The 26,541-nt window shown below is 36.4% G+C and overlaps 1 long non-coding RNA gene across 1 annotated transcript in view; it reads left to right on the top strand.

Annotated features, from left to right (window-relative positions):
- Nucleotides 1-3,624: 3,624 nt before the first annotated feature.
- The window catches only part of LOC128295372 (uncharacterized), a 92,350-nt gene continuing 69,433 nt past the window's right edge, over nucleotides 3,625-26,541 (top strand). The window contains exons 1-2 of the long non-coding RNA XR_008285824.1: nucleotides 3,625-3,766; nucleotides 4,681-4,724. This is a non-coding gene — a long non-coding RNA (uncharacterized LOC128295372). The remainder of the gene's footprint in view (nucleotides 3,767-4,680; nucleotides 4,725-26,541) is intronic.

The raw sequence follows: 26,541 nt of genomic DNA, 5'->3' as shown, positions 1-26,541 counted from the left end.
TCAGCATCAATTCTAAATTCTGAATCAGAATTCATTTTACACTGAGCTCGTTTTGCTATTATCTCATTATCAACTTTTTGAGCTTCAATAATCTGTTGTAAAAACAACGGTCTTTCTTTCAATTTAGCTAATACCGAACTACAATCAGACAGAACCAAATGAGCATTCATCGCAAGTAAAGCAAACAATGATTTCCCACTCAAAGCATCAGCAACAACATTTGCTTTTCCCGGATGATAGTTAATCACAAGCTCGTAATCTTTTAACAACTCTAACCATCTTTGCTGTCGTAGATTCAGATTTTTCTGAGTCATCAAATATTTTAAGCTTTTTTTATCAGAATAAACGTGACATTTCTCACCAAACAGATAGTGGCACCAGATTTTCAAAACAAATACAATAGCTACTAATTCAAGGTCGTGTGTCGGATAATTCTTTTTATGCGGATTTAATTGTCTCGAGGCATAAGCTATGACTTTGCCTTCCTGCATCAAAACAAAATCCAGACCATTTAACAAAGCATCATTATATATTACAAATTCTTTACCAGGTTCCGGTTGTACTAACACCGGAGCTTCTGTCAATAGGGCTTTCAACTGATCAAAGCTTTCCTAACACTTTTCAAACCATTCAAATTTCACATCTTTCTGAAGCAATTTCGTTAACAGAGTTGCAATCATCGAAAAACCTTTTACAAACTTTCAATAATAACTGGCAAGTCCCAGAAAACTACGGACTTCAGAAACATTTTTTGGAGGCTTCCAATCTAAGATAGCTGAAATTTTGCTTGGATCAACTCGAATACTTGATACTGACACAATATGGCCCAGAAAACTAACTTCTAGTAACCAGAATTCACATTTGCTAAACTTCGCATACAATTGCTTATCTCGCAAAGTCTGTAGCACTATTCTCAAATGCTCGGCATGTTCAGTTTCATCACATGAATAAATCAAAATGTCATCAATGAATACAACAAAAAATCAATCTAAATACGATCTAAAAATTATGTTCATCAAATTCATAAAGATAACAGGTGCATTTGTTAATCCGAAAGGCATAACTAAAAACTCATAGTGGCTGTACCTTGTTCAAAAAGTAGTTTTTGGAATGTTTGAATCTTTTACTCTCAACTGATAATAGCCCGATCTCAAATCTATCTTTGAAAACACAGTAGCTCATTTCAAATGATCAAACAAATCGTCAATTCAGGGCAGAGGATATTTATTCTTGATAGTCACTTTGTTCAACTGATGATAATCAATGCACATTCTTATTGTACCATCTTCTTTTCACAAACAGAACGAGAGCACCTCAAGGTGAGAAACTGGTCTTGTGAATCCTCTATCTGTCAACTCTTGCAACTGAGACTTTAATTCTTTTAACTCAGTCGGAGCCATTCTATACGAAGCTATCAAAATTGTAATAGTTCCCGGTACTAACTCTATGCTAAATTCAACTTCTCGGATTGAAGGTAATCCCGAAAGTTCTTCAAGAAACACATTAAGGAACTCACAGACAACAGGCACTGATTCAACTTTCTTTTCAGATACTTTCGAAATAATCACATAAGCAAAGTAGGTTTCACAACCCTTTTTCACCAAACTCAATACTTTCATCGAAGATATCACATCCGGCAACCCATTTAAGTCACTAGATTCAATTCGGGCTATTTCATCTTTCTTGTATCTCAAATCAATAGTTATTCGTTTACAATTCACAATAGCATCGTGCAAAGTTAGCCAATCCATACCCAGAATTATATCAAACTCATCGAAAGGTAATAACATCAAATCAATAAAAAAAAACGTCTCGAAACATTAACAGACAATTCTTGCACACTTTGTCAACCAAAACACACCAGCCTAAGGGGTTCGATACTCTAATCACAAATTCAGTAAACTCTACAGGCAAAGTCTTATTTGGCTACTAAATTCATGCATATATACGAATGCATTAATCCTGGATCTATCAATGCAATCACAGAAGTATCGTAAAGAGTAAAACTACCAGTTATAACATCTGAAGACAGTTATAACATCTGAAGACGAAGCTTCCTCACGAGCTCGAATGACGTAGGCTCTGGCAAGTGCTCTAGCCTCAAATCGTACGATAGTATCTTTAGTTGCTCTTTGACTACCACTCATATTTCCTGTATTTTTGGAAGGTCTACCTCGAGCTGAGGTGTTACTCTGTCTCAGATTTTGCACAATCTCTTGCTCAACAGACTCAGGACAATCACGGATAAAGTGATCTAAAGATCCACTTTTGAAACAAGCTCAATCATACAATCTACAATTGCTAGGATGTCTTTTACCATAAAGTTTACACTCAGGTCGATCGAATCAGACATTTCCAACACTTGCAACAGAAGTAACTAGAGTTCTAAAGCTCGAATGCGATCTAGCACGATCTCTACTCGAATGCCCCACATTAGCCTTTGAACGGCTATAATCATCTCAAAATTTCTTTGACGCAGACTAAAATGATTTACTTGCGGATCTCTTTCTCACATCTCTAGCTTCTAAGTTAGCTTTTCTTTTCTCTTTTCTGAGTTCCTCAGCTTTACATGCTTGTTCAACAAACACAGCAAACTCTTTTATCTCCAGAATTCCGACTAACAAACTGATATCTTCATTCAAGTTGTCCTCAAATCTCTTGCACATAATTGCTTTAGTCGATACATATTCTCATGTGTATTGGCTCAGTCTCACAAATTCTTGCTTGTATTCTGTAACAGACATACGACGTTATTTCAGTTCAAGAAACTCTTTACATTTCTAATCGATGAATCTTTGACTGATGTATTTATTTCGGAATTCAACTTGAAAGAAATCCTAAGTAACTCGTTCTCTCGGAACCATAGATATCAGTGTCTTCCACCAATGATACGCCGTATGTCGAAACCTTTTTTTTTTAAATGGGGGGTGTTTTGAAAACGGGAGTCGCCACCAACCTTTTTAGGTGTGATTGGATCACCTTATAAAATATTTTGGTCTATGAAATTGTGAGAAAATGGGCTCGGGAGTCGGTTATGTACAAGGAAGGGTTAGCACCCTCGCAACGCCCAAAATTGGTACCAAATTGAATAGTTTTGTCTTAATGTCAAAAGCTTGAAGGAATTTAGAAATAAGATCTCTTTTGTAACGCCCCAATTTTTGGGAAGTCTGTGAATGTTGGCATAGGTTTAATTATGTTAGTGGGCCTCTAGAAAGCCCAAGCTTAAGATAGAACCCGGTAATTTTAGTTAATTTTTGTTCCATAAGAAAAAGGGGGTGAAATTATGAAATATGACCTATGTGAAAATGTTTGAAAATGCTATAGGCTAAATTGAAGTGACCAAATAAATAGGAGTGCAAAATAGGAGGATTTGCATGACAAACCTCCCATTTTACATGAAGTGGCTAGCCATCATGTTATTGTAGACAAAATGTACACTTGATATCCATAATTTATGGTACAAATTGATACAAATTGATAATAGGTTAGGTAAATGTTCCATGATAATAGGTTAGGTAAATGTTCCATGATAATGGGTTAGGTAAATGTTTCATGATAATGGGTTAGGTAAATGTTTCATGATAAGAATTTCATGTCTTTTGTATTAAATAATTAAATGGATGAAATATGAAGTTTTATTAAAAGAAAAAGGGGTGAAAAGAACAAAGTTTTGTCCATCTTTGTTGATCATAGTTGAAAGTTAGAGAAGAGAAAGGAGAGGAGAAAGCTCTTGAGTATTCGGTCATTAGGAGGAGGAAAATTGAAGGTAAGTTCTTGGTACCTTGTTTCTATTTTGAGGTTCATGAGTTCTTCTTGATTCTACCTTAACTCTTGAAGTATATTTTGATTTTTAGTTGTGTTGTGAACATTTAGTCATGAATTAAAATGAAGGAAATGGTTGTTGTTTCATGTTCTTTTGATGAAAAATAGAAGATAGGTGAAGTTGAGCCAAACAAATGAGCATGCTTGTGCCTTAGATGTTAAAGGGAAAAATCAGCTAACATGTTGTGCTTTAAAATGATGAAATGGAGATTATACTTAAGTAAAATCATAGATATGTGATGATTGATTGGTGATATACATGTTTAAATAACAAGCATGCAAGTTAGGTGTGAAAGAGTGATTTGGTAATAAATCTGCTTGGGACAGCAGCAGTAACGTGACTTTGGAAAATCACCATAAATTGTGGGAGAAGAATTAGAAGCTGAATAAATTATGTAATTAAAGCTTATTGAGTCTAGTTTCTAATGAAATAAACAAGAACATATTTTGAATTCTGTACAATGAGAAATTTGATTCGTAATGAAGGGTGGTCAGATTAGTCAAACAGAGAAACATGGGAAACTTTGAGAAAATTCTGGTATTGATTGGCTAAACAAAAATTCTGAAAATTTTATGGATAGAAGATATATGAGTCTATTTTCATGGAAAATTAACGGCACTTGATTTGGAGTTTCTTAGCTCCAGTTATAAATGATTTAGTGACTGTTGCTCGGAAGACAACTTGCGGTGAAATTATGATTATGTGGTAAACATTGACAAAAATTTGTTAATGAGTTGCTTATTGATTTCTTATAAGCTTACTATGATCTGTAGGTATGGTTGGCCGAATATGGTATGGGGTTAATATGTAGTTCGTGTTTGAATAGTTAGATTAACGTGTTAGTAATCCAATTGTAGGCAGTTCGTGTGTGTGGATCTCGTCAGCATATCGTCGCAAACAGGTGTGTACGAATGCCGAAATGCCGAAATGCCGAAATGCCGAAATGCCGAAAACTGGTATTTTCTAGATTGGCGAGTGTACGAATGCTCGTGAGGTAAATCGATTAATGTTTTTGTAAGCTGCAATGTTTGGACTGCAAAGTGCATGGTTTCGTGCCCTCGATATTTTTGGGCTTAATGGGCCAAAATTGAATGATGGGCCAACAGCCCAATTCGGTAAGAACCCCGGTAGTGATTACATTAGCACGTGAAAGGTAGGAATATGCATGAAAACCCTAAAATAGATAAATTACTGAAATACCTTTAAAAGTGGAAAATTTACAATTTTACCCTAGGAGATAAATTCTTGAAATACCCCAGGGTTAAATTGACCTAAATGCATGTTTGACTATTGTTATTTCTCGCATGCCATGTTGTTATTATCGATGCATGGACTGGGATATTGACGGAGGAAGTCTGAAAGTGGCTTGTCCACGCATCGGAGGCTTTACCTCAATTTCTTGTTAATTGAGCAAACAAGGCTGCAATCGTGGAGTGTTAAATGGGTGGGTTGAGCTATTCCCCACATGGAGTGTATGGCTGGTACGGGTGGAGTGTAGTGGTTGGTGGGTTGAGTAGTCTCCCCAAATGGGCTTGCATATGTTTACTGATGTTGCATGTATTTTGAAATGGGCCTATGGGCCATACTGTTATCTGAATAAGGGGCTACGACCCAGTTTATTGTAATCTGAAAAGGGCTCTGGCCCAGTACCACTATTACCTGAATGGGCTTAGGCCCAATAGGCTTGAGCTGACTTGGGCTTTGAATGGGTTTTCCTTACACATTGAGTTTCCCCAAACTCACCCCTTTTATTTTCATCCACGCAGAAATCCCCAACCATAGTGGGCTTGGAGTCGTGAGGAATTTGAGTGGCCACCCGTTCTAAAAGTTTGATTTTCTTACGTGAACTGGACATCCTTTTATTTACGTTTGAAGTTTTGGGTTTTAAATGTAATAAGGCCGCTTAATTATTTTTGATGGTTTTAATATGTATTACTAAGATAGGTATTACTTATTTTAGCTGTTGAAATTGGATAGCTTTAGGGCGCGTTTTCAAAATAACAACAATTGATTTCAAAATAACACAACAACAAGCAAAGCTTCATAATGAAAGTATTTTCCAAAATTAATCACTTTTCCTAAAATGACTTAATCAAATCGGTTTCCTAGAAATATCCATGACGTTAAGGTGTGGAAATTGTGGTATGCATGTCAGGATTGGATCCGAAGGGGCTTGGTACTTAAGCGATCCGATGGACTCACCACCTCTTTTCCGGTTTCCTACCGTGCCTGACTTCCATTCACTTTAACCCTTAATGAATTAATCTTTTGAACGTCAAGTACGATTTTCGGACTTAGAATGGAAATTTTTTTTTAACGTTTTTGATGTGGCATGCCGGATCCGGCCATAACTTCTGGGCCGGGTTTGGGGTGCTACATCTTTTCAAAACCGTAATAATTTGAGTTGAAAATCGAAATGCTTTCGTTCCAAAAGAATGCGAACATCACATCTAGCATGATTGGACATGATATTCTTAAACTTTCGTAACTAAAAATCATCTCGTGATTTACAAAATCTATTTAAAATGATACTTTAGACATTTAGACAAACGAGAAATCGCAACCTCGCATGTTAGGGCACTATTTCCCGAATTCCTAAATACAAAAGACATTGTCTCGTTTTTAAGATTCCTTTGGACTAAATGAAATATAAAATTTTTAAAAAAAGCGATGATGCATTTAACCTATCACAAGAGATCAATATTAAATTAATTAAACTACATACTTTAACATTTCATGCAAATATAATATAGAAAATGATAAATACGACGTAAATCACACAATATACATTAACATTTCATGCATATATAATCACAAATAACATGGATATACACATTATCATTTCATGTAAAACACAAAATAGCAAAATAATGAATATAACAATACCAACTACACACATATATAATAATATTTCTTGCGAATATATTCTTAAAATAACAACATAAATGATCCATTTTCATGCGAATATATAACAATAAATAAATAACATAAAAATAAAAATAATTTATGAGATAAAATTAACATATTAAAACAATACCAAATAAATACAAAAGGGATATAAAACAAACAAACAAAGTAAAAAATTGGAAAAATAAATGAGGTAAAAAATTTAAAGCAATATAAATTTAAAAAAAACATTAAATGATGTAATAATTCAATATATATTCCTATAAGTAATACTATATTAAATAGGTGCAAAATTTTATAATAAATTTTGGAATTTTACATAATATACTAAATATTTAATAATGATATATATATTATTTAATAATAATTTACAAGAATTTTTAAAATTTTACATAATTAATGAATAATAAAATAATATATAATTTATAATAAAATAAAAATGTAAGGAATGATATATATAGTAAAATATATAATATATAATAAAATTTATAAATAAAATGTATAATAATATAAATAATATAATGAATAATATATAAATAAAAATAATATATACACTATTTTTATATATAACTAATATTTATAGAAATAAATAATACACATAGTATTTAAAATAAATTAAATATATAAAGAGGATTAAAATCGAATTTAATTAAAAATCTAGGGTTAATTACAAATAAAAAAATTTGGGCCTAATTGAAATGCACATTGAAATCTGAGGGACTCACTGGGCAATTAGCCCTAATCCCTAAAAACGACGTCGTTCTTCAGAATAGATTTTATAAGGGCCATCGGGACTAAATTGAATTAATCGTAAAAGATTAGGGCCAATTTAAAATAAAAATAAAATGTAATTGTAAATTTTAAAAATGCGGAAGGATTAATTTGGTAATTTTCCCTTTAAATAAAAACACGCGGATCCTATCCGGGTCACGGGTTTACACGCGGATCTTAGGCTTTGAAACGATGCCGTTTGGAGCTTATTGTTTTAAGCAAAAACGACATCGTTTTCTTAAGGCTATATAAGCCAAATTTTAACCTAAAATTTCATTTTAACCCAATTCTAAAAAAAAAACAAAAAAAATCCTCTGAAAGAGGGTTGAGAATCAGCCCTCGGAGCTCTGTCGAGCCTCCATCCAAGGGCTTAAAGAGGGTTGAGAATCAGCCCTCGGAGCTCTGTCGAGCCTCCATCCAAGGGCTTAAAGAGGGTTGAGAATCAGCCCTCGGAGCTCTGTCGAGCCTCCATCCAGGGGCTTACACGTACCTACGCGCCACCGTCAACACTGCCTCTTACAGCGGCCGGAAGCTGAAAACTTCGTTTTTCAACGGAGATCCATCGGTAAACTTCTCTTTTCCTTATTTTAGGAATATTTCATATATTCATAACGAAAGGAAAAAAAATAAGGTAAAAAAAATCACCTCTGTTTCCTCGATAATCTGTTGGTATTTTTTATGTGTATGTCAACTGCCTGTATTTTATTGTATGTATGTATGTATATCAAAAAACTGTTTGCATCGTTCTTGATTCGGGCTTTTATAGCCACTGAATATATTTCTTGCCATATTTGTATTTGTCTCTGTTGTTCTTCTTTCTTTTTGCAGGTACCAGCGAGAAATCCGGTGGTGAACGCGCTGCGTTGATTCGTGCGCTGATTACGGCGCAATATGGAGCCGGAGTCACGGCATCGATCGAGGCGTCGATGAAGGGTCACTGGAACGGCGCCTAAACGAAAGGGCGTGACTATTGGTGTGCCTGCGGCGCCTAGGGTTTCAGAAACCCTAGGCCTTCTATCTTCTGTCAACATTTTCGGCCATTTGGGCCCTGTATATTTTGGGTTGAGGGTGTAAATAGGTATTGGGTAGTTTAGGTCTTTGAGCCACCCATTTGGACTGTAAAGGACTTTATTATTTCCTTAATTTTTATTTTTTGTTTTTATTTATTTATTTCATGGGCCGGGCAAATTTGGGTTATTACAGTTGCCCCTCTTTGCTCATTACTGTGTAACAGGACTAGAGCAAAGACTATAAAAGGACCAATTTTGCCCGGCCTGGTCAGGTCTCGAAACTTGATCCTTATCTTCTTCAAAGGTATTCTGATAGCTTCAAACTTGCTTCACCGTAACCTAAAAATGTCAAATCTGCTATCTTCAACCTGCTCCTTGCAAACTCAAGAACGCCAAGCTAAAATCTTTGATCTTCTCCTTGCCTAATATGGAGAAGCCGAATCTGTCATCTTCAATCTACTTCGATGTAAGCATACAAATGTCAGATCTGCTATCTTCAATCTGCTCTTTGTCAATACAGAGACGCCAAATCTGCTATCTTCGATCTGCTCTCTGTCAATACAGAGACGCCAAATCTGCTATTTTTGATCTGCTCTCTGCCAATACAGAGACGTTAAATCTGCTATCTTCGATCTGCTCTCTGACAATACAGAGACGCCAAATCTGCTATCTGACAATACAGAGATGCCAAATCTACTATCTTCGATCTGCTCTCTGACAATACAGAGATGCCAAATCAGCTATCTTCGATCTTCTCTCTGTCAATACAGAGACGCCAAATCTACTATCTTTGATCTGCTCTCTGTCAATACAGAGACGCCAAATTTGTTATCTTCGATCTGCTCACTGTCAATACAGAGATGCCAAATCTGCTATCTTCGATCCGCTCTCTGCCAATACAGAGACGTCAAATCTGCTATATTTGATCTGCTTTTTGACAATACAGAGACGCCAAATCTGTTATCTTCGATCTGCTCTGTCAATACAGAGATGCCAAATCTGCTATCGGTGATCTATATTTTCCTTTAAAGGGCGTAACCTGTAGAATGCATATGTGCTCATGCTCAATGATTAAGATGCCATGCTCAAAATGAATCAAATACTCCTAATTATGATGCAAAATATTATGAAAATAATTCCTATTTCGGACGCCTTTATTCATTCATCCCTTCGAGTTTCATCTTTTTTCGAAATATCAATCATACTCAGCTCGTATGCTTTGAATCAAATTGGTCCTATTGTACCATTCTTCGAATGTTATGACCTACTGGAGACAATCCTCTCCCAGGATTGAATCATTTAAATTGTCCGATCATCCTTTGAACTGAAGGAGTTTTCTCGAGTACCTCCGACCTTTACTCTTGAGAATTCTTCAAACAATTGTTCTGTTTTAGTTTCTTGTACTCTCTAGAGATTTCCAAAGTAATATGCAAAACTTCGTTTGTAAAAATATTTAGTTCATCAATTATTATTTAAATGCAACAGTTTTTATGAATAATGGAAGACAAATAATTTAATCTTGAGAATAGTTAGATAAATCATCAGAATACAATAGGAAATTCATCTGAAAACATATCTTTGAGAAGAAAAAGAATCCAAAGATAGTAAACAGGACAACAATCAAATGTCCTACATATCATAGCTTAGGCTTCTGTACACAAATTCCATGAAGACTAATCTCGAGTTTAACATGTGTTTAGAAGATCCAAAGTACTTTGTTAATGCCCTGGTATGTAACACACTCCACTTCTCGTCAAGTTTGGTATAGCAAGGTCACTGTATACTTCTCAAAATTTGAGCAGCCCTTTCGGGTTTTCAACTCAAAACCCTTTTGGTCTCAAGGAGCCCTTTGCGGGTTTTCACCTTGGCCTCTCTCTATATATATATTTTTTAGAAGTCTCGAAGTGCGCTTTGTGGGTTTTCACCTCAGCTTCCCTTCTCATTAGACAAAGTACTTCTTGACTGAGTCTGAATTCACTGGGTTGGGTAAACTTTTCCCATCCATTTCTGTCAAAATCAATGCACCACCAGAGAAAGCCTTCTTCACAACATACGATCCTTCCCAATTCGGCATCCATTTTCTTCTAAAGTCCTTTTGTATGGGAAGAATCTTTTTCAATACAAGGTCCCTTTCATGGAATTCTCTTAGACGAACTTTCTTGTCATAAGCTCGCATCATTCGCTTCTGATACATCTGACCATGACAAATAGCCCTTAGCCTCTGTTCTTCAATCAAGTTCAATTGATCATACCGCAATTGAATCCATTCTGCTTCATCCAGCTTTATCTCTGATAAAATTTGAAGAGAAGGTATTTCCACTTCAATAGGTAACACTGCTTCCATCCCATAAACCAACGAGAAAGGAGTCGCTCCAGTAGAGGTTCTGACGGATGTTCGATAGGCCAAGAGTGCAAATGGTAATTTCTCGTGCCAATCTCTGTAGGTCTCAGCCATTTTTCCCACTATCTTCTTGATGTTTTTGTTGGCAGCTTCTACTGCCCCATTTATTTTTGGGCGACATGGAGATGAATTATGATGTTTGATCTTGAATTGGCTACAAACTTCTGAAATCATGCTATTATTCAAGTTCAATGAATTATCCGATATAATCCTCTCAAGTATTTCATACCGACAAATAATCTCCTTTTTCAAGAATCGACTTACTGCCGACTTGGTAACACTAGCATATGAAGCTGCCTCTACCCATTTCGTGAAGTAGTCGATGACCATGAAAATGAAACGATGCCCATTCAAAGCTTTTGGTGATATTGGCCCAATGACATTCATGCTCCACATGGAAAAGGGCCATGGAGAAGTCATAACATGTAAGAGTGAAGGTGGCACATGAATCTTATCCCCATATATCTGACATTTATGACATTTCTTGGCATAGTTGATACAATCTCCTTCTATAGTAGACCAATAATATCCAAACCTCATGATTTTCCTTGCCATCGTAAAGCCATTAGCATATGTCCCACAAACACCTTCATGTACTTCTTCCAGGATTTGTCTAGCTTCCACAGCATCGACGTATCTCAAGAGTACCTGATCTTTTCTTCTTTTATAAAGGATGTCTCCATCTAGTACATATTCGCAGGCTAACCTTCTCAAAGTTCTTTTGTCATTATCAGTTGCCTGCTCAGGATATTCACGATTTCTCACATATCGTAATATACCTTGATACCAAGGATGGTCATCCTTTTCATCTTCTTCGATATTACAGCAATTAGCTGGAACCTCAAAAATGCTCATCTGAACTGGTCTCACATCCTCTTGTTTATTCACTTTAATCATGGAAGGCAATGTTACCAAAGCGTCCGCCATCTGATTTTCGTCCCATGGGAGATAACTGAAAGTGACGTTATCAAACTCTTCAAGTAACTCCAAAACTACCCTTCGATAATTAATCAATTTGGGGTCCCTTGTCTCCCATTCACCCCTAAGCTGGTATATTACCAACGTAAAGTCTCCATATCCTTCTAGAGTTCTAATTTTTCGCTCTTTGGCCGCTCGAATCCCTATGATGCATGCTTCATACTCAGCCGTATTGTTCGTACAGTCAAAATCCAATTTACATGTAAATGGATAATGATCACCATTTAGGGATACCAAGACTGCCCCAATTCCATTTCCTACCGCATTGGATGCGCCGTCAAAATTCAGCTTCCACGGACGTTCTTCAATAGTTTCCACGTACATCAACTTCACATTAGGGAAATCAAAGTTTAATGGCTCATAATCTTCTAGAGCTCTGCTAGCAAGAAATTCTGCTATCGCGCTCCCTTTTATAGCCTTTTGACTTACATAGACTATATCAAATTCTGAAAGCAGTACTTGCCACCTTGCCATTCTTCCATTTAGGGCTGTTGACTCCATCATGTACTTTAATGGATCAAGTTTCGAAATTAGCCAAGTCATATGATATAGCATATATTGCCTCAACCTTCGAGTCGTCCAAATCAAAGCACAATACAACTTCTCAATTGCCGAATATCTCATCTCACACTCTGTGAATTTCTTGCTGAGGTAATATATTGCCTTCTCCTTTCTTCCTGACTCGTCACGTTGACCAAGCACACACCCCATAGAATTACTAAACACTGATAAGTACAGAATCAATGGTCTATCTGGACTGGGCGGAGATAATACTGGATCGTTTAACAAGTATTACTTAACCTTATCAAAAGCATTCTGGCATTCCTCATCCAATGTACCTTGGTTGTGTTTTTTAAGGAGGCAAAATATAAGATCACATTTCTCGGTTAATTGTGAAATAAACTGAGCAATATAATTCAATCTTCCAAGAAAACCCCGAATTTCCTTTTGAGTACGTGGTGGAGGCAATTCTCGTATAGCTCTAACCTTGTCTGAGTCAACTTCTATTCCCTTTTCACTGACCACAAATCCCAATAATTTTTCCGACCTGGCTCCGAAAATGCACTTTACCGGATTAAGCTTCAACTGAAACTTCCTTAATCTCAGGAACAACTTCCTCAAGACTTCAATATGCTCCATTTCTGTTCGAGATTTAGCAATCATGTCATCTATAGACACTTCAATCTCCTTGTGCATCATATCATGAAATAAGGTCACCATAGCCCTTTGGTATGTTGCCCCTACATTCTTTAGCCCGAAGGGAATTACCTTGTAACAAAAGGTGCCCCACAATGTTATAAAGGTGGTTTTATCCATGTCCTCCTGATGCATCTTTATTTGATTGTACTCTGAGAAGCCATCAATAAAAGAAAACAATGAATATCCCGTTGTATTGTCCACCAAAGTGTCGATGTGCGGTAAAGGAAAGTTGTCCTTTGGGCTAGCTTTATTCAGATCTCTGTAATCAACACATATTCGTACCTTCCCATCCTTCTTAGGGATAAGCACAATGTTAGCCACCCATTCTGAATACTTAACCTCTTCTAGGAATTCAGCATCAAACTGCTTTTTGACTTTATCTTTTATTTTCAGCACAATATCAGGCTTCATCCTTCGCAATTTTTGTTGGACTAGCTTGCAATCTTGTCTTATAGGGAGACGATGTACCACGATATCAGTATTCAGTCCCGGTATATCCTCGTATGACCATGTGAATATATCTTTGAATTCACGTAGTAGCTCAACAAGACCTTGCCTCGTTTCCTTTGCAATATGTGTCCCTATTTTCACCTCTTTTCCTTCTTCCAAGACTACATTCTCTATTGCCTCTTTCTCACGGGGTAGGATTTGTTTCTCCTCTTGTTTCAGCATTCTCAACAGATCTGAGACACATCACAATTCCCGTCATCTTCAAAATCTTAAGGTTCTTCTACACACATGTCTTGCTCAAAAGAGAATTCAGGATTTGTAGTATCAGAGCTCATGTCATTGATATCTAGGGACTTGCGGGGTACGAAAGAATATACGAAGAATGAATGAATTTTAAGAATGTTCATTTATGTGTTATGTATGAAATGAAAAATTTGAAAGAATTTAAAAAAGTCAAAAGAATATTGATCGGTATAAAAGAATATTCACTTGGATTGATAACAAAAGTCATGTTTTATTGAAATGCAAATATCCGAACATGAGCCTATTTTACAAACGAAACCTTATTACTCCTAGGCTCTAGAGCAACAAGAGTGTTCTGAAAATTACTCTGAAAAGTCTTTAAAAACTACGGGAAGTTCTTCTGCAATCCAATTGTTTAAAGAGCTTCTCGGTTCGTAAGGGTGAATGCCCTCAAGGTTTCTTCGTTCAGACTCTTCACTATGTACAACATTGATGTGATAACTTTCTTTTTCGAGCAACCCTCTCCCAGGGTGAATTATCCCTCATGATATAAAAGTTTGAGATATATGGGGGAATGTCATCAATTCCCACTCTACTTCTCTTCCATTTAGACGCGCCCTTCTTCTTTCCTGACGCTTCTTTATTTTCTTCCTCCTTTGCTTGTGATCTAGCCTGAAACCGAAGCCAAAACGGTCTCTCTTCTCCTTTAATTCTGGAATTTAAATCCTTCCTTGAAGATATCTTCCCAATCCTTTTCCTGGAAAAGCTCCTTTCCCGATTGTCATCTGTAAACCCATTCTTATGGTTCTGGATATCTTGGGTATCGGCACCTCCTTCCCCTCTGAAATGAATGTTGCATTAACGAATTGTAAGGAACGAAAAGAGCACTCAATAGCCTCATCATTTGCCTCTACATATGGTGCGTCGCTGGTAACTGCTGCTATGATGTCTTCTTCCGCATTTATGGTGACCAGCCATCCGTCCGTTACTAATTTCAATTTCTGGTGCAAGGATGAGGGCACTGCTCTTGCCGAATGTATCCAAGGCCTCCCCAACAAGCAATTGTAAAAGGGCTTGATGTCCATCACTAAAAATTCCACCTCATACGTATTTGGCCCAATCATCAAGGGAAAATCAATTCTTCCCATGACCTTTCTCTCCGTGCCATCGAATGCTCTCACTATATTATGGCATGTTTTCATGTGAGAACTGTCTATGGGTAATCTATTCAATGTGGACAATGGCAAGACATTTAAGGCTGATCCATTATCAATAAGCACACTCGGCAATATATACCCCTTACAGCGAGTGGTGATGTGTAAAGCTTTAGCTGATCCCATGCCATCAGGTGGGATTTCATCATCATTGAAATAGATAAAATTGTCAGCACTTATGTTACTAACCAATCGATCCAACTTATTGACGGATATATCATTAGTAACGTAAGTCTCATTAAGCACCTACATTAATGCTTCCCAATGTAACTCTGAACTCAGAAGCAAAGCCAACACTGATATGCGTACTGGTTGCTTGTGCAATTGTTCAACCACGCTGTACTCACTGTGTTTTAAGAATTTTAAAAACTCTCTGGCCTCTTCTTCCTTCACTGGCTCATTAACAAGTACTTCAACCCTCTTTTCTTTGTCAAAAGCTTTTGCTTTTGCAGGCTCAACTCTGACGCCTTCTACATCATAATGCTTCCCACTACGTGTGTAAGAACCCTTATCTTGAGCCTCCTTAGAAGCACTAGCTATAGCCTCCTTCTTCGGCATTGTCACATTGCAGTTATAATTCCAAGGTACCCTCTTGTTATCCTTATAAGGAAAGGAAACAGGTTTAAGAATATTGACTTTCGGTACAGTTGGTATTTCAACTTCATTATTTCTTGGTAAAGAAATAATGATCCTTGGCCGGTTTTGATTCTTTGGTCCACCTTCTAATGTGCATATACGTCCCTCATCTGAGCCAGCTTCATAAAATTCTAGCTCCTTATTGTCCATAAGGCTTTATACCAAGGCCTTAAACTCGTCACATTCTTGGATCTCATGTCCCTCTTCAGCATGGAATTCGCAGTAGTCCCTTACTCCTCTATTCCTTTCTTTAGAGATTATCATCTCTCTTTTCACCATTTTTTCCCAAAACATTTTCATCGGCGTTCTCACCTCGGCCACGCCCTTTTTAATCCTTCTCATACCAGTATCCCCAACTGCGTTTACCCCTGAATCACCATGATTTGGCAACGGGTTCTCATTACTAGGGGTGTCATCAAATTTTACAACCTCCATCTTAATAAGTCTTTCCACTGCTTTTTTAAAGCCAGTGCAATTTTCGATCAAATGCCCCAATATCCCTGCATGGCATTCACATTTGGCCTTTGCATCGTACTATTTAGGGTATGGAGGTTATAGAGGTTTCAAATGAAAAGGAGCTATTGCATGCAAATTAAATAAACTTTGATAAAGCTCCCGATACGTCACTGGGATAGGCGTAAATGAGACCTTTTTAGAATTTTATCTCGAACCAAATCCCTGCTTTTGAGAATCTTATTGCCCAACTGTAGTTACTCTGGGCTGACTAACCGTAACCGTTTTTGAATTATAACTACTCGTATTGTTCACCTCATTATCTTTCCTTCTTGGAGCTGATTTTTTAGCGATTTCCCCCTCTATCTTGCCACCCCTTATGGCGTTCTCAATCATTTCTCCCGCCATAATTATATCAGCAAAACTGTTGGTGGTACTTCCAATCATGTGAGTAATGAATAGGGCTTTCAAAGTGTTAATGAACAGTATGGTAGTTTTTTTCTCCAAGAGTGGTGGTTGAACTTGTATGACAACCTCCCTCCACCTCTGTGCATATTGCCTAAAGCTCTCATTAGGCTTCTTTTCCATATTTTGCAAAGTGATTCTATCAGGAATCATGTCAGTCACATGATTATATTGCTGCATAAAGGCTTGCGCTAAGTCTCTCCAAGAACCAATCCTTGCACGACTCAATTGATTGTACCATCTAGCCGCTGCCCTAACCAAACTATCTTGAAAATAATGGATCAATAATTGATCATTGTTTACATAGCCAGTCATCCGTCTACAGAACATGGTGATATGAGCCTCAGGGTAAGTAGTCCCATTGTACTTCTCAAATTCCAACATTTTAAACTTATGGGGAAGCACCAAATCTGGGACCAAACTCAAGTTCTTAGCATCAATTCCCTGACGATTATCAGCATTTTCTAGTGCCTTAAATTTTTCCTCTAACCATCTACAACGTTCCTCTAATTGCCTTGATGATTCGAGTCACATCTCTTTCCTCTCAGCTACATCTAAATCAGGGATGACTGGATTGGCAAGGTTATCTCCAGGGTTGAATCCTGAACCAGTTTGAAAGTTCATAGGTATTTCAGTATCGACTTGCCCCTGTTGAGGGCTTATTGTGACAGACGGCCTTCGGGGATATGCCTCAGGTTGAGTCTGCATATGAGGTGGGGTAAAACCCGGAGGATGATCCTCATTATCCTCTTCGGCGATAGTCATAGGGGCCTTCCCTTTATCCGTTGCCCCCCTCAGCAGCTGAGCCATCTCAGCCATCATATACCTTTGAGCCTCCAACATTTGATCCTTCATTTCCTGTTGGATTATCGCCAATTGTTCCTGTAATTGCTCCTGCATTTCTTTCTAGATCTGCTCAAGTCTTTGATCCATGTTCTTTGTCTTAGTGCGTGTACCATAAGGATGTGTTGCTTCCAGATTTTCTTTTTCTCACTCTCTATTTTTCCCTAATAATTTTAACTAATTAGGGTCTTTCTATAAATTTGAATGCATATGATGCGATGAGATGCAAATGTATGAATGTAAAAAGATATTAATTCTAATTCAATTTCTTTTAGAAAACGTTATTTAAGAAACAAAAATCTTTACACAAAACGGATTACAAATACGCCTTTGCCCTCAGGCCCAAAGTTTTAACCCTATCCAATAACAAAGCTAACTCTAGACCTCTATCTGACACCAACTCATACTTTGTACTCAATACATCAGCTTGCGCTGCCAGGTCTTGCAAATGATCATCAACGTCTCGAATCTGTACTATAGCTTCTCCCATGAAGTAGTCCCTATCTCTGACTTGATCTTGAAAATGGTGAAGCTCTCCCTTCCAATGTTCTTCTCTTGCCTCGAGCTGCTCAATCTGTAGCTCACAGTTCTGTAATACTGCTTCCAACCCTCCAATATTGTGCTTCATTTCCTTGATCTTATCCAGGCTTGCCTTTAACTCGACCACAGAGTTATGACTTCGGTGATGATGAAGAGATCGTCCAAGCTAAGTTACCTTAGTTTTTAATCCTTGATTCTCCTTCTCTAGGGCTTGATTACGCGCCTGCATCTCTTGGAACTTCTTCTCCCAATGCTCGGCTTTGGCTCTTTCTTCTTGAACCTCTTGTTGCCACTGCTCTGAAGACTTCTCCAATCCAGCTCTCTTCATTGATAACTGTATCCTCTTATATTGCGTCTTTAAGTCATCTAGGTTTTCCTCAATCTTCCTCTTTTCTTTCCTATCTTTTTCGACCTCAATCCTATGAATGTCGATGTCTAAGCTTAGGTACATCTTCTCCTCCTCAAGCCTCTCTATCTTTCTCCCGAGCTCCAAATTCTTTCTTTCAAACTCTTACTTTATGACTTCTAACTCTGTTGGGATCACTCGTAAACTCTCCTCCATCGATCGGGCAACCCCCAAACTCGACCTAGGGATGTTATCATTGATCCTCTTGTTAAACCACTCTTTGTACCCAAGGGTCATCGTTGGTCTTTTGGTCAGAATCTTCACACAGCAAATTTTCTTCCAAGCCTCAGAAATCTCTCGCATCTTCTTCTTATAATGATCCCCCTTATATGATAAATTACTCTGAGCTAACCCTTCTGTTGCAGGTATAAACTGCCCCGCTTTATATTGCCTTGGGACGAGTAATGATGCATAACCAATGACTCCCCAAATTCCAGGAAGAGGTACCCAATCAAAACTTCCACAACGATAAAGGACTTCATTAGGAGCCATCCAAGGAGCTTTCCACATTATATCTTCCTCTCGGAGATTCTGAAGTATTTCCGTCCATCTTTCCTCTGTAATGTCGTCCCTCCTCGGCGTAGCTGCAGCTTCCCTTAAGGGAGAATAATCCTCAAAGGACACTCGGCAAGGAACCTTATCAACATTCCAAAAGTGACTATGGAACCACACTAATAACAACTGTGCACATCCAATGAATCTACCTTCACCAGCTCTCTGACGTGAGCTCAAGAATCTAAACGTCTCAGCTAGGATTGCAGGTACATGTGTGTTCTGTTTACCAAGTCGATCGAACAAATCTGCAACCGCCTCATCTATGTGCCCAATAGCTTTAGGGAAAATCACCAAACCATAAATACTTAAGGCCAAAACATCAACCCTCTTCTTCACATCTGGGTGTGCCAATATTAAATCCCTCAAACTTGCCCCGCTTTGTAATAGCCTTAAGACGAGTAATGGTGCATAACCAACGACTCCCCAAATTCCAGGAAGAGGTACCCAATCAAAACTTCTACAACGATAAAGGACTTCATTATGAGCCATCCAAGGAGCTTTCCACATTATATCTTCCTCTTGGAGATTCTGAAGTATTTCTGTCCATCTTTCTTCTGTAATTTCGTCCCTCCTCGGCGTAGCTGCAGCTTCCCTTAAGGGAGAATAACCCTCAAAGGACACTCGGCAAGGAACCTTATCAACCTTCTAAAAGTGACTATGGAACCATATTAATAACAACTGTGCACATCCAATGAATCTACCTTCACCAGCTCTCCGACGTGCGCTCAAGGATCTAAACGTCTCAGCTAAGATTGTAGGCACAGGTGTGTTCTGTTTACCAAGTTGATCGAATAAATCCGTAACTGCCTCATCTATGTGCCCAATAGCTTTAGGGAAAGTCACCAAACCATAAATACTTAAGGCCAAAACATCAACCCTCTTCTTCACATCTGGGTATACCAATATCAAATCCCTCAAACTTGCCCACGGAATGCATTTACTATCACCCTTTTGTTGGACTCATTGCGCCCATTGCTCACTCACCTCGTAATCATCATTAATTTCTTCACGAAAGTTGGGGTATTAGCAGCCCTAACATAAGCTTTGTTACCTTGAATTTTTGGACAGCGAAGCAAGGTCGTATACTCCTCCAAAGTAGGTACTAAGTCTACCTCTCCAAATGTAAAACAACTATAAGCGGGGTTCCAAAAGCGCACCATAGCTCGAAACAGATGCTTATCCACCTTGATGTCTAGCAAATAGGGAAGATCTCCATAATTCTGGTAGAACAACTGCTTAGCCTCGTCATCCCATTGGGCTCAAATGTCCTTCAACTCTTGAAACTCATTCTGTGTTGAGCTGATACGAGTGAAGTCCCACAACTCTGATGTATACCCCTCAGTGACACTATCTCCTTTCTCTAACTGGGTTTTTTCTGACCATACACAGACAGAAGTATTGTCCTCTACTTTATCAAGATATTCGTTCCTCATTACAAAACTTTCTAATCTAGAAATCTAACCGTGAATCGATACCTTTAAATGTTGAGTGACATGCAATGATAACAAAATAAAATAAGTCAGTATTACATAAACGTATAATAAACAAGCACTTATAAAGGTAGCTTACTAAAGGCTATCACTATACTCCCTAGGGTAAGCACTTAAAGTTCACTATATGCGTTTCAGTTCTAAAGCGAGGTACCTAAACCAGCAGATTCTTCGGTCCTCACCCATCATAGGCTTATATAGACCAAGTTCGATTCAAGGCAACACATTTCCCTATGGCCATACGGAGATGAAAATCTCACGAAGACATAGGTACAGATGTATCCTGGAAGCAATCCACTAGCCCATACGGAGGTGAAATCCTCACGAAAGCGTAGCTTCTCACTCCCATTTAAGGATGTGACCACAACAGTCATGCAAATGCAATGTGTGCGGAAACAAGATAACAAACATATGCAGCAAACACATGTAAAAAGATCAATAATTGTAAAATTTTCCAAACTTCCGACATTAAGGCAGAAAATAATCAATTTCTTGGCTTGACTCTCTTATTTTTTTCCCCAGTGGAGTCGCCAAGCTGTCGAAACCTCTTTTTTAAAAAGGGGGTGTTTTGAAAACGGAAGTCGCCACCAACCTTTTTAAGTGTGATTGGATCACCTTATAAAACATTTTGGTCTACGAAATTGTGAGAAAAAGGGCTCGGGAGTCGATTACGTACGAGGAAGGGTTAGCACTCTCGCAACGCCCAAAATTGGTACCAAATTGAATAGTTTTGTCTTAATGTCAAAAGCTTGAAAGAATTTGGAAATAAGATCTCTTTTTAAAACCGTAATAATTTGAGTTGAAAATCGAAATTCTTTCATTCCAAAAGAATGCGAACATCACATCCAACATGATTGGACACGATATTCTTAAACTTTCGTAACTAAAAATCATCTCGTGATTTACAAAATCTATTTAAAAGGATACTTTAGACAATTAGACAAACGGAAAATCGCAACCTCGCATATTAGGGCACTATTTCCCGAATTCCTAAATACAAAAGACATTGCCTCATTTTTAAGATTCCTTTGGATTAAATGAAATATAATTTTTTTAAAAAGCGATGATGCATTTAACCTATTACAAGAGATCAATATTAAATTAATTAACCTACATACTTTAACATTTCATGCAAATATAATATAGAAAATGATAAATACGACATAAATCACACAATATACATTAACATTTCATGCATATATAATCACAAATAACATGGATATACACATTATCATTCCATGTAAAACACAAAATAGCAAAATAATGAATATAACAATACCAATTACACACATATATAATAATATTTCTTGCGAATATATTCTTAAAATAACAACATAAATGATCCATTTTCATGCGAGTATATAACAATAAATAAATAACATAAAAATAACAAATAATTTATGAGATAAAATTAACATAATAAAACAATACCAAATAAATACAAAAGGGATATAAAACAAACAAAGTAAAAATTTGGAAAAATAGATGAGGCAAAAATATTTAAAGCAATATAAATTTTTTTAAAAAACATTAGATGATATAATAATTCAATATATATTCCTATAAATAATACTATATTAAATAGGTGCAAAGTTTTATAATAAATTTTGGAATTTTACATAATATACTAAATATTTAGCAATGATATATATTATTTAATAATAATTTACAAGAATTTTTTAAATTTTACATAATTAATGAATAATAAAATAATTTATAATTTATAATAAAATAAAAATGTAAGGAATGATATATATAGTAAAATATATAATATATAATAAAATTTATAAATAAAATGTATAATAATATAAATAATATAATGAATAATATATAAATAAAATAATATATACACTATTTTTATATATAACTAATATTTATAGAAATAAATAATACACATAGTATTTAAAATAAATTAAATATATAAAGAGGATTAAAATCAATTTAATTAAAAATCTAGGGTTAATTACAAATAAAAAAATTGGGCCTAATTGAAATGCACATTGAAATCTGAGGGACTCACTGGGCAATGAGCCCTAATCCCTAAAAAATGACGTCGTTCTTCAGAATAGATTTTATAAGGGTCATCGGGACTAAATTGAATTAATCGTAAAAGATTAGGGCCAATTTAAAATAAAAATAAAATGTAATTGTAAATTTTAAAAATGCGGAAGGATTAATTTGGTAATTTTCCCTTTAAATAAAAACACGCGGATCCTATCTGGGTCACAGGTTTACACACGGATCTTAGGCTTTGAAACGACGCCGTTTGGAGCTTATTGTTTTAAGCAAAAACGACATCATTTTCTTAAGGCTATATAAGCCAAATTTTAAACCTAAAATTTCATTTTAAACCCGATTCTAAAAAAAAAACAAAAAAATCCTCTGAAAGAGGGTTGAGAATCAGCCCTCGGAGCTCTGTCGAGCCTTCGTCCAGGGGCTTACACGCACCTACGCGCCACCATCAACATTGCCTCTTACAACGGCCGAAAGCTGGAAAGCTTCGTTTTTCAACGGATATCTGCCAGTAAATTTCTCTTTTCCTTATTTTAGTAATATTTCATACATTCATAACGAAAGAAAAAAAAAATAAGGTAAAAAAAAATCACCTATGTTTCCTCGATAATCTATTGGTATTTTTTATGTGTATGTCAACTGCCTGTATTTTATTGTATGTATGTATATCAAAAAACTGTTTACATCGTTCTTGATTCGGCCTTTTATAGCCACTGAATATATTACAATCTTTGATTTTATTTCTTGCCATATTTGCATTTGTCTCTGCTGTTCTTCTCTCTTTTCACAGGTACCAGCGAGAAATCCAGTGGTGAAAGCGCTGGCGTTGATTCGTACACCTATTACGGTGCAATATGGAGCTGGAGTCACGGCGTCGAACGAGGCATCGATGAAGGGTCACTGGAACGGCGCCTAAACGAAAGGGCGTGACTATTGGTGTGCCTGCGGCACCTAGGGTTCAGGAACCCTAGGCCTTCTGTCTTCTGTCAACATTTTCAGCCATTTGGGCCCTGTATATTTTGGGTTGAGGGTGTAAACAGGTATTGGGTAGTTTAGGTATTTCGGCCACCCATTTGGATTGTAAAGGACTTTATTATTTCCTTAATTAGGGAGGTTACTGACTTGGGTCACACGGCCGACCACAAGCCCGTGTGCCAGCCTGTGTACCACACATGACTAATAGACACGCCCGTTTGTCTAGGCCGTGTCAAAACTGTAGGGTATACTGACTTAAAATCGTAGGGTACTCCAGGGGACACATGGCCATGTAACATAACCGTGTGTCACACATGGCTGAGACACACGTCCGTATCTCTGCCCATGTTGACAAAAATAGGCTATTAGCAACGCCAAATTGCCACCCATTTTGGGCCATCCCTACAAGCATCAAAATCAAAACATTTTATACCAAATTTTCAACCAATTCATAACCAAAATATAAACCATTCATGCCATATCATTATACACACATTTATGGCATTTTACAAATTAGCCCTCACATTTTCACATTAGTCCCTAATTCACAAAAATCACAAAATACATAATATTTCCTTTTTCACATGCTTGGCCGAATATTCATAGTGTTCATATAAGCCCATATATTTCATTTATTTCACATTTTAGTCTCTCAAAATCTCATTTTTACAATTTACCCCAAATTACTCAAATTCATCAAAAATTCAAAGACAACACATTTATCTATCACATATCTTTCATTTTTCATCATTTAACAACACAAAGCTCAAAATTTCATCAATGGAATAACTCAAAATCATCAAAAAAATCAGAAAGGCTTGATAGAACACTAAGCAACAATCATAAAAACGTAAAAATTATCAAAAACCGAACAAAACACATACCTAAATCAAAGAAAGCATTGGCCGAACCCTAGTTGTGTTTTTCTTTCTTTTTCTCCTTTAATTTTCAGCAACATGAACACAAAATGGCTTTATTTCATGTTTTTTTTAATTAAATCAACATTATTAATTAGTTTACCATTTTACCCTTACATTAAAACATTAATAAACCATTATATAATGTCCAAATAAGTCATTTAATGCATTCCAAGGTCAAATAACCACATAAGGAACTCACAAATAATAGACCATAACAAATAGGTACTTTTAACAAATAGCTAGCCACTTTTACATTTTACGCGATTAGGTCCTTTTTGCAAATTAAACACACAAATGGTAAAATTTTCATACGAAATTTTCACAGATATCAATTCACATATAATAAGCAAGGAAAATAACATTAAAATAATTTAAACTCTGATTTGTGGTCCCAAAACCATTGTTCCGACTAGGGTCTAAACCGGGCTATTACAACCACTTTGTAAAGAATCCAAATCCTTCAAGATCTAAGGTTTTATGAAATGTTGAGGCTCTCTATATGGCTTGGGCTATCAAGTAGAAGGAAAATGTATTCAATTGATTCAAGTTCCCTTTCACATTGTGCACATCCCGAAGATCATGAGTTATGCCTCTTAGCAATATTTCCATTCGAATCAAGTATGCTTTCCATATGAAAATTTAAATCTTCTATGGTGCTTTAAGTCTCTATACTGATGACTAATCTATTTTTTGCCACTATGGTTGATACAAAGTGCTCGACTCAATTTCAAGCCCACAATGGCAATGGGCTTAGTTTTCCTTAAGGCCTAATCATAAGATCCAAATCCAAACAATTAAAGTCAAAACTAACTTATTTGTACAAGACTTTGTGACAAAATGATTTCAAAAAAAGGATTTGAAACTTCAAGATGATGGCCTTTGGAGTTCAATAAAGATCAAAGACGAATTAGAAGGTTGCAGCATTGTTCCTGGCCTTAAAAGTTTAATCCATAAAGATAAGCTCATGTGGAAGATGTTAACATGTAACACCCGATTTATGGGGTTAAAAGTTTTGATATTTGTAGGTAGGGTCAGTAGCTAGATCAAGCATTTGAGTTTGTTTCCACATTTTAGTTTCAGAATTGGTCTACTGGTCTGGTGGTTGGTTGTGTGTTAGTTTAGCCTGGGGTCCCGGGTTCAAGTCCTCAGGTGTGCTTTGAAAGAATTATTTTAATTTAGCACTATTTGTTTTAAAAGGGTTAGATATTTACTTTTATTTGATTTATTTAATCTATTTTTATTTTGGTTTAAAAAAAAAAAAGAAAAAGGGAAAAAAAAGAGGTAGAAAGTTTTTGACGTTCCTTCTCTCATATCTTTTCTCTTCCTTCTCTCTCAGTTTTTTTTTTGCACAATTAATTTATTTGCTTAACCTCTTGTATTTTCCTGTGGCATTGGCTTTTTTATATTTTTTTCATCAAGTTGAGCTTCAAATTCGTATTGAGGTCGTCGACGTGTTTCGATTGATTTTTAGGCATTTTGATCGCAAATCAAATGTGGGTTCTGAACTCTTCTTTTTTGTTATTGAAATATTGAATTGATTCCGGGTAATTCAACATAATGAGTGTGTTCTGAACTGTATTACTTAGTACTGAATTGCTTTGGAATTCGGCAACCCTTTTTGTGTGATTTGGTAGTTGAGCAATTGAGGTTTGTATTGGCTTTAAATAGAATGAATTCGATTATTTATGGTGTGTTTCTAAAATACTTTGATTAAAGGTTGATCTAGTGATTGAAAAACGAGACTTTCAGTCAATTTTGGTGTGGTTTTGTAATGCCCCAAATTTTGGGCCTAGAAGTTTTGGGTTTTGAGCATAGGGACAATGAGAAGGTTGCACGTAAGTGACTAGTTGGGCATTTTAGTGACAGAATGAGCCTGCTGGTCTGGTGGTTGAGTAAGTGATAGTGCACCTTGAGGTTCCGGGTTCGAGTCTTAGTATGAACGTTTTGGTAGGTATTCTATTTTGTTTTGTTTTTAGTTAATAATTATAATTATTTATAATTATTAAATTATTAGTTTTATGACTAAAGCTGTTTTATTTTTCTCTTTTATTTTTTTATTTTTCAGCTTTTCTATTTTCATATTCTCCTCCCCTCTCTTCTGCTTCCTAAATATTTCTCAAAACAGTTGATTTATGGATTCGGGAATTTTGCGCATTTGTCGTCTTCTCCAATCGCAAGCAGTCTATTTTACTTTCTCTTTTAATTTTGCAAGTAAATGTGCGGCTTTTCCTGAGTGTGTGCTAACCCA

This window comes from Gossypium arboreum, chromosome 7 (genome assembly GCF_025698485.1).
Source record: "Gossypium arboreum isolate Shixiya-1 chromosome 7, ASM2569848v2, whole genome shotgun sequence".
NCBI lineage: Eukaryota > Viridiplantae > Streptophyta > Magnoliopsida > Malvales > Malvaceae > Gossypium > Gossypium arboreum.
This window is presented reverse-complemented; position numbering and strand designations above follow the sequence as displayed.